Source organism: Myotis davidii, unplaced genomic scaffold (assembly GCF_000327345.1).
Source record: "Myotis davidii unplaced genomic scaffold, ASM32734v1 scaffold376, whole genome shotgun sequence".
NCBI lineage: Eukaryota > Metazoa > Chordata > Mammalia > Chiroptera > Vespertilionidae > Myotis > Myotis davidii.
Genome location: NW_006288121.1, coordinates 787,980 through 799,093, shown reverse-complemented (window position 1 = coordinate 799,093; position 11,114 = coordinate 787,980). Strand labels below are relative to the sequence as shown.

The 11,114-nt window shown below is 40.9% G+C and overlaps 1 pseudogene; it reads left to right on the top strand.

Annotated features, from left to right (window-relative positions):
- Positions 1–11,114, top strand: part of LOC102773986 — a 43,091-nt pseudogene that overhangs the window by 30,047 nt on the left and 1,930 nt on the right.

Sequence of the window (11,114 nt, the reverse complement as noted above, 5' to 3'; positions counted from 1 at the left end):
CGTTCATTATTTTATTTTAAATATATTTCATTGATTTTTTACAGAGAGGAAGGAAGAGGGATAGAGAGTCAGAAACATCAATGCGAGAGAAATATCAATCAGCTGCCTCCTGCACACTCCCCACTGGGGATGTGCCCACAACCAAGGTACATGGCCTTGACCGGAATCGAACCTGGGACCCTTGCGTCCGCAGGTCGACGCTCTATCCACTGAGCCAAACCGGTTAAGGCAAAGGGCTATTTTCTTTATAATAATTGGAGTTAGCCCAGACAATTTAAAAATATACTCTCAGAAATCCATAGCTTTGCATTTATATTTTTTGGCATTGTGTGCCAGGATATACTTAAGGTATTGTATTACTTATTTATTTCTACACTAAAGGCCTGGTGCATGGATTTGTGTATTGGTGGGGTCCCTTGGTCTGGCCTGTGCCCTCTTGCAATCCGGGACCCCTTGGGGGATGTCAGACTGCCTGATCCCTATAGGCCAGGCCAAGGGAACCCACTGGTGCATGAATCTGTGCACCAAGCTTCTAGTATGAATATAAGATCTTTGGTTAATCTCTTCCCACTCTTCCCCCTCATCCCTTCCTTCTGAGATTCATCAGTCTGTTCCATGTTTCCATGCCTGTGCATTGAGCATCTGCTCCCTGGTGGTCAGTGCATGTCATAACTACTGGCTGATCAGTATAATAGGAGTGTATATGAAAATCTCCCTCCTGTCAGAGTCTGAGGCATGCCGCGGAACCCAGAATCAAGTTCATACCCACCCACGCGTGCCTCGAAATCGCACAAGACCCAGACCCGGCCGGCCCCACCCCAGTCAAGCCCCAGAGGGCAGGGGGTGCATCCTCAGGTCCTCTGGCCCAACGTCAGGCTGGGGGCACAGCATCAGGTGCCCCATCCCCAGCACCAGGGTCGGGGGCATGGCCTCAGGTCCCCCTGCCCAGCCACAGGTCTTCAGGCCCTGGTGCAAGGGTGGGAGGGCACAAGGGTGTGAGGGCGTGATGACTATTTGCATATTAGCTCTTTATTATATAGGACTAGAGGTCTATTGCAGGAAGATTCCTACAAGAATAGGGCTTCCTTGGGCCTATTCCTGCAAGAATAGGTCTTCCTGCGACTGGAGGGAAGCAGAGAAGGGTGCAAAGCCCGCCTCGGCAGGCTTCCCTCCCATCTCTGCCACCCCGCTTGCTTCTCCGCAGCTTCGCTCCCTTCTGCAGTGCTTGGCTTCCTTCTACACTGTCTTCAGTCTTCACTCCATGCCTGTGTATGCAAATTAACCGCCATCTTTGTTGGGTTTATTTGCATACTTGCTCTGATTGGCTGGTGGGCATAGCGGAAGGATGGTCAATTTGCATGTTTCTCTTTTATTAGTATAGATACCCAAGTACCTCAAAACTTCAAACAACTTCAAAGAAAAAACTACTTCACAGAGTCTATGGGCCAGGAATTTCGATGAGGCTAAGTTGTGCACTTCTGCTCAAGGTCTTTCATGTGCTGCCAGTCATGCTGTTGGCTTGGGTGAGGACACATCTGAAAGTTTGATTGGAGGAGGACCTGCTTCTCAGTTCACTCACATGGATTCCCTTCCTCACAAGTGGTTGGACTGAGGGCATAGGCTCCTCACTGCCTGTGGGCTGTAAGCCTCTGTCAGGTCCTAGGATAAGTGTCTCTCCAGAGGGCAACTCACAGCATGGTAGCTAGCTTCTCTCAAAGCAAGTGAGCAAGAAAGCAAGAGAGAAAGCCAAAGATGGAAGACACCACCTTGTGTAACCTAATCTCAGAAGTGGCAACCATATGTGTCCCATTCTATTCCTTATAAGTGAGTCATGAGGTCCAGTCCAAATTCAAGGAGACCAGATTACACAAGGGCATGGATCCTAGGAGGCAGGGACCACCTGGGGCCACCTCAGAGGCTGCTTGCCGCTCACGTTCTGTCCATCTGATTTTTGGTTATCCTACTTCAACTCTTTTATTTTGTTTCTTATTTTCCTTTCAAGTTCAAGCCAGCAGAGCCCTTTTAGTGCTGTGATTCAAATAAGTTTTAGAACCCTGGTTTGACTTTCTTCTCAGGCCATGACTTTGAACATGGCCTGTAGACCATGGAAATAGTGAAATCAGTCTAGGAAAACTGTTGTAGATCCAAGTTGTACAGTCATCTAAAAAGTAAGAAGTATAAAAAATAAAAAGTATAGCCTTTCTTCAACTAGCTAGTACTGTCATGCTATGTTATGATATGTATACTTTTGTAGTTAATCTCTTCTAGAACTTATTAAAATTTCATCTGATTTTGCTTTGTCAATTAAAGTACATATCTATAATAATAAAAGTGTGATATGCTAATTAGACTGGACATCCTTCCAGATGATCTTCCGGATGAAGCCGGGGCTGCGAGGGAAGCCCAGGTCCCAGGTGCCAGAGGGATGCCAATGCCGACAGCCAGGGGAAGGAAGGCCTACTCTTGCATGAATTTTGTGCATCAGGCCTCTAGTCTGAATAAGTGAAATGGCTTGTTTGCAAAATTGAATGAAAGCATGACAGTTTGTTATTCAGTGATATCTCCACTCATAAAGAATATTTTTACCTGCTTAAGAAGGTAGGCTATTCAGAAGAAGAAACAACCTCAAATTTTATGTGGCATAAAGCCACCAAGATTCACTTCCTGCCCTTGCTCCATTTCCTTCAAAGTTGAGATAGAGGAAAGAAGAGGGGGGGGCGGGGGGAGGATTTGCTTGTTGTTATTACTAGGAGACTCAGGCTGATTGGGAAATACCTAAATGTTGGTCACGAGACCAGAGGAGGCAGAGAGCTCCAGAAGGTCTTATACAGGCAATTAGAGTTTTGGCCCCAAAGTGCCAGGCATCATTTCCACTCTCAGTTCATTAGCCAGAATTACTTACATGGTTTTCTAACCACAAGGGGTTGAAAAATTCAATTTTTTCATGTTCCCAGAATGGGATAACCAGAAATGCTTGCAAACAACACTAATGACTGTGTAAATGTTTGTTCCCCCACGTTCCGCATGGTTCAGGGTTCAGGATCTGGAAGAGGAGCCGCACACAAATGAAAGAGAAGAGACAAGAGATAATTTGGAAATACTGGGGGGCCAGGCGGACAAGTCCAACTCAAGGGGAAGGACTTCCACTGGTGCTCAGGCCTCCACAACCTTTTATTGGTTTGGGATACACCCATAGCCCTTAGGCAGGCAATTTCCAGTAACAGGCAGACTAGCCCATCAGCAAGGATTTACATAATAGTAAATGGGGAATTTGCTTCAGCTACCATTGTCTGGACTAACAGTGGGTGCACAGGCCTGACCTTTGCAAGGGCTTCAAGCATCACCAGTCTTCCGGGTTCCTTGTCCACACTTCTCTGCTAGTGAAGACAATAGGCAGCTTCCCACAAATGACAACCACCATCCCCGGCACTTATCAAATATCACTGAGAGGAAATCTTTTATCTTTATTTCCAAGTTAAAAGTCAAATAATTCTATTAATATATTCAAATTTAGGTTTTGTAATAATAACATTAATATCCTTTCTTAACATTCTATATATTCTTAGAACTGCTATCTAAACTGCTTCGGGTCCCAGATGTAGGTTTGATGAGTCCTAGACATATTTGTTTTGGTTTCCAATAATCTCAAACTGAGCATCATCAATGTTTGTACAAAATCTGGTAAATGGGCCCTGGGTATTTGTTTTGTGCCTCTTAATATCTAATTACAAAATCACTGGTTTTTATCTATTCTTTCAATTCTGAAATATCATATGATATGTAGATATTTGAGCTATCATAAACAAGATAAGGGCTAACTAGCTTAGAATTCATTTTAAAATGGCTTATTTCAATCTCTGAGAATATTGACAATAATACATACTTATATATAATGTGTAAAAATATACCTCTTTTTTGAAGGGGATCAATTGTATGATGCTGAATAGTAACTGGACTGTTTGTGGTAGAGACTGTTGCAAAACTTTTTTTATAGTAAATCTTTATAGTTGTTCTATTTTATTACTAGTTATTGTTGTTAAACTCTTACTATGACAAATTTATAAATTAAATTTTATCATAGATATGCACATATAGGGAAAAACATAGCATATGTAAAATTCAGTACTACCCAAAGTTTCAGGTTCTTGGAATGTACCCTCACAGATAAGGGAGACTATTGTATTAATCAGTCTTAAGCAAAATTATCAGAGTGTGAGAAAACCCAAATTAGTAATTTTCTCTGCTACCTAACACAAAAAATATAGAACTCAGATCTCAATATAGACAAACCTAAAATTCAGAAAATAGTCTGTGTTACTTTATCTCCAAATTGGTGGATAAAGAGTGATTTTTATTCTGGGAACCATGAGAGCCAGCATTTGGGGGGGAAGGGGGGGGCGGGGCGGGTAAACAATCCTTCTTAAGAAAAAAAAAATTATACTTTAACTCTTGAGTATATCTCCTTAGATGTTTCAGATCAGAGCTGTGAATGTCACCTGTGTTCAAGTCCATTCAAATGCATAAGTATTTCTTGAATGTCTGCTATATGAAAAATGCATGCACTGGTAGGGATAGGTTATTAAAAGATGAAATGAAGCTAACAGATCCCCATTAGCAACTGTATTTATTTTTTAATATATTTCTATTGATTTCAGAGAGAATGGGAGAGGGACTGAAACATCAATGATGAGAGAGAATCGTTGATCGGCTGCCTCCTGCACACCCCACATGGGGGATTGAGCCCACAACCCAGGCCTGTGTTCATAGATCAAGGCTCATCCACTTAGTCAAACCGGCCCATTAGCAACTGTATTTATTTATTTATTTTTAAAATATATTTTATTGAACTTTTACAGAGAGGAAGGGAGAGAGATAGAGAGCCAGAAACATCGATGAGAGAGAAACATCGATCAGCTGCCTCCTGCACATCCCCTACTGGGGATGTGCCCACAACCCAGGTACATGCCCTTGGCCGGAATCGAACCTGGGACCTTTCAGTCCGCAGGCCGATGCTCTATCCACTGAGCCAAACCGGTTTCGGCTAGCAACTGTATTTAGAGATGACATTTCATATTATAAACTCTTATAGATAATGATTGCTTAAGGGCCTTGATAAACCCTATCATTCATGTGTGACCAATCCAAAATTCCTAATAACTAAACCAGATCTATTCTAAAGTTTATTTTTGAAATTTCTTTGGGGGGAAAATATATTAGTAAGCAAATTTACAACACAAAGGCAAATGTAACAGCATTTTTAACCTACATATGATAATAATTTTCAACGACGTGGGCAATATTTTATTAGGTAGCAACAATAAATATCAATTAACAACAAGTCTTATCTACCCATTAAAGCTGGTCCATCAGGATCTACGTTTTGGCAAGATAATTAGCGATTTATTCAAGATAATTAACAACTTGAGAACATCAAACATTTTGGATTTTTAAAACATTCTTTGTTCAGATTTTCAACTAATGCACCTTGCCTCTGTGAGGTGTTATCTGTATCTCTATAAAAGAAATGTTTAAACATATGTTGCGTCTTTTGGTTACCAAATCACGGGCACTTTCTGCAATAGGAAACCAGCAATTAAATAGCAAAGGAAATTCAACAGTGCAAATTGAAATCCTGGTCTGCCATCTAGAGGACACATACTAACTGCTTAGAAAAATCCCTTAACTCCTAAGGGCCCCTGAAGCTTGAATGATTCTTTATTTTTCTCTATAGCACTATCAGATTTCATCACACACACAGAAGAAAATAATTTATAAGCACTTTTTATTGTATCTAAATGAGGAAATGGATGTTAGCTGAACCTATTGTAATCATTTGGCAATATATGAGAATCAAACGATCATGATGTATGCCTTAAACTTATACAGTCATGTATGTCAATTATTTCTCAATAAAACTGGAGGGGAAATTCTATTTTATTAACTATCAAGAAAGTAGTAAGTCTGAATCTTGTCATAATTAAAATCTGAGCTCACTATAGGTTACGACAATTGTTTAATCTCTTTATTCATCCATGCACACTGAAGAAGAAAGCAGCCTGTGAGATGCTAGTAAGCTGACATCTATAAAAGCAACCATGTTATGTTAAAAGAACAAACTTAATTATGCTTTCATTTTATCTCTTTTCTGATGCTGTAAAGGTTACATGATTTGTTTTTTTTCTTCCAAAAGCTTACATGTGAAAGAACAACAACAAAAATACATAGAAGTTTCCATTTGAAAGATTAAGAAAATAAGTGAAAAGCACTTTTCTAAAAACTGTGGATTAGATATGTATCAGGTTGAGGTGTTACGCCTTGCCAAATTTGCTTGGCCCCATCAGGCCTCCATAGTCTTGGCCACGTACAAATGCAGAGCCTCTCCGTGGCTATAGCTCCTAAGAACACTCTCCTACCCACAGTAGCGCATGGGCACAACCCTCATAACTGTAGTTTTTGGGGGGGCACCTGGGTTTGACCTCACCAAACAATCTCTCAGTCTTTCAAATGTTTCTAGTGTGACTATAAGTTGACTCTCCCCAAATAACTCACCCCAGCATTCTTCAACAATTCCTCATATTTTTGAGATATAAGCTTTCCCACCATTCATCTGTGTGTCTCTTCCAATGTTATGGCCATATTTCAACTCCTCTGGAGTTATTTGTTAAATGTCAGATGACCAAAAAAAAAAAGAGAGAGAGAGAGAGAGAGAGAGGGAGAGGAGGAGGAAAAAAATAAATCCTTTATCTTAACCTATGACTTTGGTTTACTGACTCTCAGCTTTCCCTTGTGCATAATATTGACAAAAAAAAAGGTGGGGAGGGTTCAATGGAAAGTAACCTCACAGGGTAATCTGTTCACAAATTCCTAACTGGGCAGGTCCCAGTAGCTAGTCATGCCCCAGGCATATAACTTCTTTAGCTAATGGTTTATCTTGGCATTAAGTAAATCCTGTCCAATGTTTCTGTACATCTAGGTTAACACACCTTTAAATAAACCAGAACCACCTTCCAGAAAGCACATAATCTTGTTAACTTCCTGTAACCCAATCCCTGCCTTGCTTTCTCACACCTTCATGTAATCTTCCTTAGTCCCCTTCTTAATTCAAATGCATAAAAGAAGCCACAAAACTGTTATGCTCTGGAGCATTTGAGATCTTGCTCCCCAGCCTATGTTAATTTGGCCCAATAAACTCATAAAAATTCTCTACAGGTTTGGATGTTTCTTATGTCGACAATAGCAAGAAGGAGGAGGGGGGCAGGAGAGAGACAGAGAAAGACAAGAAGGAAGAGGAGAAAAAAGAGGATGAGAAAGAAAGAAGGAAAAAAAGAAACTAGAGCTGAGTAAAGAAAAAAAATAGAGCTGAATACATGTTATTGTTAATGCGTCAGCTGCCTTAAACTATCTTTCTGTGATTGTTTCTGTTTAAATTTTTAGTCCCACATTTTAAGATTTTCCTAAATTATTTTAGTGAAAAATATCCACTGTTAAGCAGTATTATAAATTGCAATGTGGTATTTTACAAGTTGTCCCTGGGTATCACAGGGATTGGTTCCAGAACCCCCTGCAGATATCAAAACCTGCTGATGCTCAAGTCCCTTGTGGGAAATGTTGTATTTGCATGTAGGCTACAGCAGGGTATGCCTACAAATTACTTCATCATAGTGCTCAGTGTGTGGCAAATTCAAGTTTGGCTTTTTAAATTTCTCTGGAATTTTTTCCAAATATTTTTGATCCCTGGTTGGTTGAATCCATGAATGCAAAACCTGCAGATATAGACAGCCTACTACTGCACAAAGTCTTTGCTTTTCAGAATATTTTACAACATAATATGTACTTAAAAAAAAAACAACAGGTAACAGATGGCCATCCATGTAATCAAAGAACTTCAAAACTGAAAGGGACAGTAAAAATAATCTACTTGAGTTTCTTCATCTTCAGTAAAGAAACTGAGGTCAATAGAGATTCCATATTCTGTTCAAGTTCACACATATAGTCATTGGTGAGGCTTTCACTATAACCCGCATTGCCTACTCTACAGTCCAGTGTTTTATTCACTTCATTTTTCCATTCATTCCACAAGTATTTAATGCATGCCTCCCATGGGCTAAGCATTGTGATAGGCACTAAATGGGAAATACCACACATGACAAAGGGACAGCCCCTGCTATCTAAGAGCTAACAGTCTTCAAAGAATGGAACACTAATCAGAGTCATATAAAATTACAAAACACCAGATTAAAAAAAGAGTTTAATGAAAATAGGGCTTGGTCTAGTCTAGGAGATCAGGCACAACTTTTCTAAATAAATAACATCAACCTATGAACCAGGAGGTCAGGGTTCAATTCCCTGTCAGGACACATGCCCAGGTTCTGGGCTCAAACCCCTGTGGGAGGCATACAAAAGGCAGCCAATCGATGATTATCTCTCATCATTGATGTTTCTACCTGTCTCTCCCTCTCCCTTCCTCTCTCTAAAATACATTTTAAAAAAGATATTAAAAAGGAAGTAATTTTTAAACAGAGATCCAAAGGATAAGTAGGTGTTATCTAAGAAAGTCAGAAAGAAAGAGCATTCCTAGCAGAGTAAGCATCATTTGCAAGGGTCTTGAGATGGAAGGAAGCATAATGCTCTTCTGGAACTAAAAATGAGTATGAAATGGGCCTGCATGATGTCTGGGATCTAATCACTGGGAGACTAGGAGACCAAGTGACAGGACAGTGAGCAAGTTTTGAAAAGTTTCAAGAAAAGAAGTTAATCAGATTTGCCCTTTTGAAAGATTGCTGGGGGGGGGGGGCTGTGTTTCCAGACGGCCGAATGGGTAAATGGAGTACTTGAATCCTCCCACAACTGCATCAAAATTACAACTAAACTACAGGATAACCATCATTCAGAACCACCTGAAATCTAGCTGAACAAAAGTCCTACAAGTAAGGATATAAAGAAGAAGCCACATCCAGACTGGTAGGAGATGCAAATGAACTGGTCCTACTTTCACATGTGGCAAATCAAAATGGGAGTGATATCTCAGACGCAGAGGTCCCCCTGAGGAGCAAGGGGTCCCAGCCCCACACCAAGCCCCCAAGAAAACAGCTCCAGTGTCAGGAAGGAAAGTCCCTATAACTTGTGGCTGTAAAACCCAGCTTGGATTTTGGCTGAGTGAGACAGAGGGCTCCTGGAGTCTGAGGTTTTCCTCTTAAAGGGCCATGCACAGGCTTACTCAGACTCATTCACTTTGAGATCCAGCACTGGGGCACCAGGAATATACTGGGAGGAACTGAATTTTCTAGCATGAGCTGGAGGGGCAGCTTTTGCCCAGACAGAAGTGCCGACAGAGGCCATTGTTTCTTTTCTGGGCCCTTCCCCCTACAAAGCCAGCAGGCAAGTGCCATGTCTGTGACTCCATCAACCTGACTAAAACTGTTCACCCCACCTTGAGACCCTGCCCATCCAACTTGCAGACCCAACCAAGTGGCTTTTTTGTATGAATGGCCTGTTTTGGCTTATGCATCAGAGCCCTGCCACTGGACCCTATAGGACACCTGCTACAGTAGGCCACTCTACCAAGCGTAGCAGACCTAGCAGCTCTACCTAATACATAGAAACAAACACAGGAAGGCAGCCAAAATGAGGAGACAAAGAAAAGTGTGCCAAATGAAAGTACAGAGCAAAACTCCAGAAAAAGAACTAAACAAAATGAAGACAAGCAATCTACTAGATACAGAGTTCAAAACACTGGTTATAAGGATGCTCTATGAACTTAGAAGAAGAGTAGGTAAACTTAATGAGAACTTCAACAAAGACATAGAAATATAAAAACAAAGCTAGAAAACATAAAAAAGAACCAGTCAGAAATGAAGAATACACTGAGTGAAATGAAGAATATATTGTAAGGAATCAACAGTGGACTAGATAAAGCAGAGGATCAATCAGAGATTTGGAAGATAAGGAGGCAGAAAACACCTAATCAGAATAGAAAAAGGAAAAATAATCCAGTGGGAATGCAGACTGGTACAGCCACTGTGGAAAACAGTATGGAGTTTCCTCAAAAAATTAAAAATGAAACTCCCATTTGACACCATAATCCCACTTCTAGGAACATTTCCCAAGAAATCATAAATGCCAATCAAAAAGGATATATGCACTCCTTTGTTCATAGCAGCACAATTTACCATAGCTAAGATATGGAAACAGCCTAAGTGCCCATCAGCAGATGAGTGGATTAGAAAACTGTGGTACAGCTACACAATGGAATACTATGCTGCTGTAAGTAAGAAAGCACTCTTACCGTTCGCAACAGCATGGATGGAACTGGAGAGCATTATGCTAGGTGAAATAATCCAAAGAAAGATAAATTCACATGATTTCACTCATTTGTGGAATATAATGAACAACATAAACTAATGAACAAAAATAGGCCCAGAGACATAGAAGCATGGAACAAACTGTCCAACCTCAGAGGGAAGGCAGGAGTGGGGGGGGAGGGTAAGAGATCCACCAAAGGACTTATATGCATGCACATACGCAGAACCCATGGACACAGATAGTAGGGGGGTGAGGGCATGTGCGGGGGGGTGGGGGATGCGAAGGGACAGGGAGAGGTCAATGGGGGAAAAGGAGACATATATAATACTTTAAACAATAAAGAACTTTTAAAAAATCAATGGAAAAAATGTCCTTTGGTGAGGATAAAAAATAAATCCAAAAAGATAAAGATAATATAAGGAGCCTTGGGACAACTTCAACCATACCAACATTTGCATCATGACGGTGCAGGAAGAAAAGAGAGTATTGAAAACCTATGTGAAAAAAATGACAGAAGCCTGGCTGATGTGGCTCAGTGGTTGAGCATTGACCCATGAACCAGGAAGTAAGGGTTCAATTTCCAGTCAGGGCACATGCCTGGGTTGCAGGCTTAATCCTCAGTAGGGAGTGTGCAGTAGGCAGCTGATAGATGTTTCTATCTCTCTATCCTTCTCCCTTCCTCTCTCTAAAATCAATAACATATATATCTATACTAATAAAAGGGTAATACGCTAATTAGACTGGAAGACCTTCGGGACATCCTTCCAGGCAAAGCCATGGTGGCAGTACTGAGGCAGAGGCGGTTAGGGGCA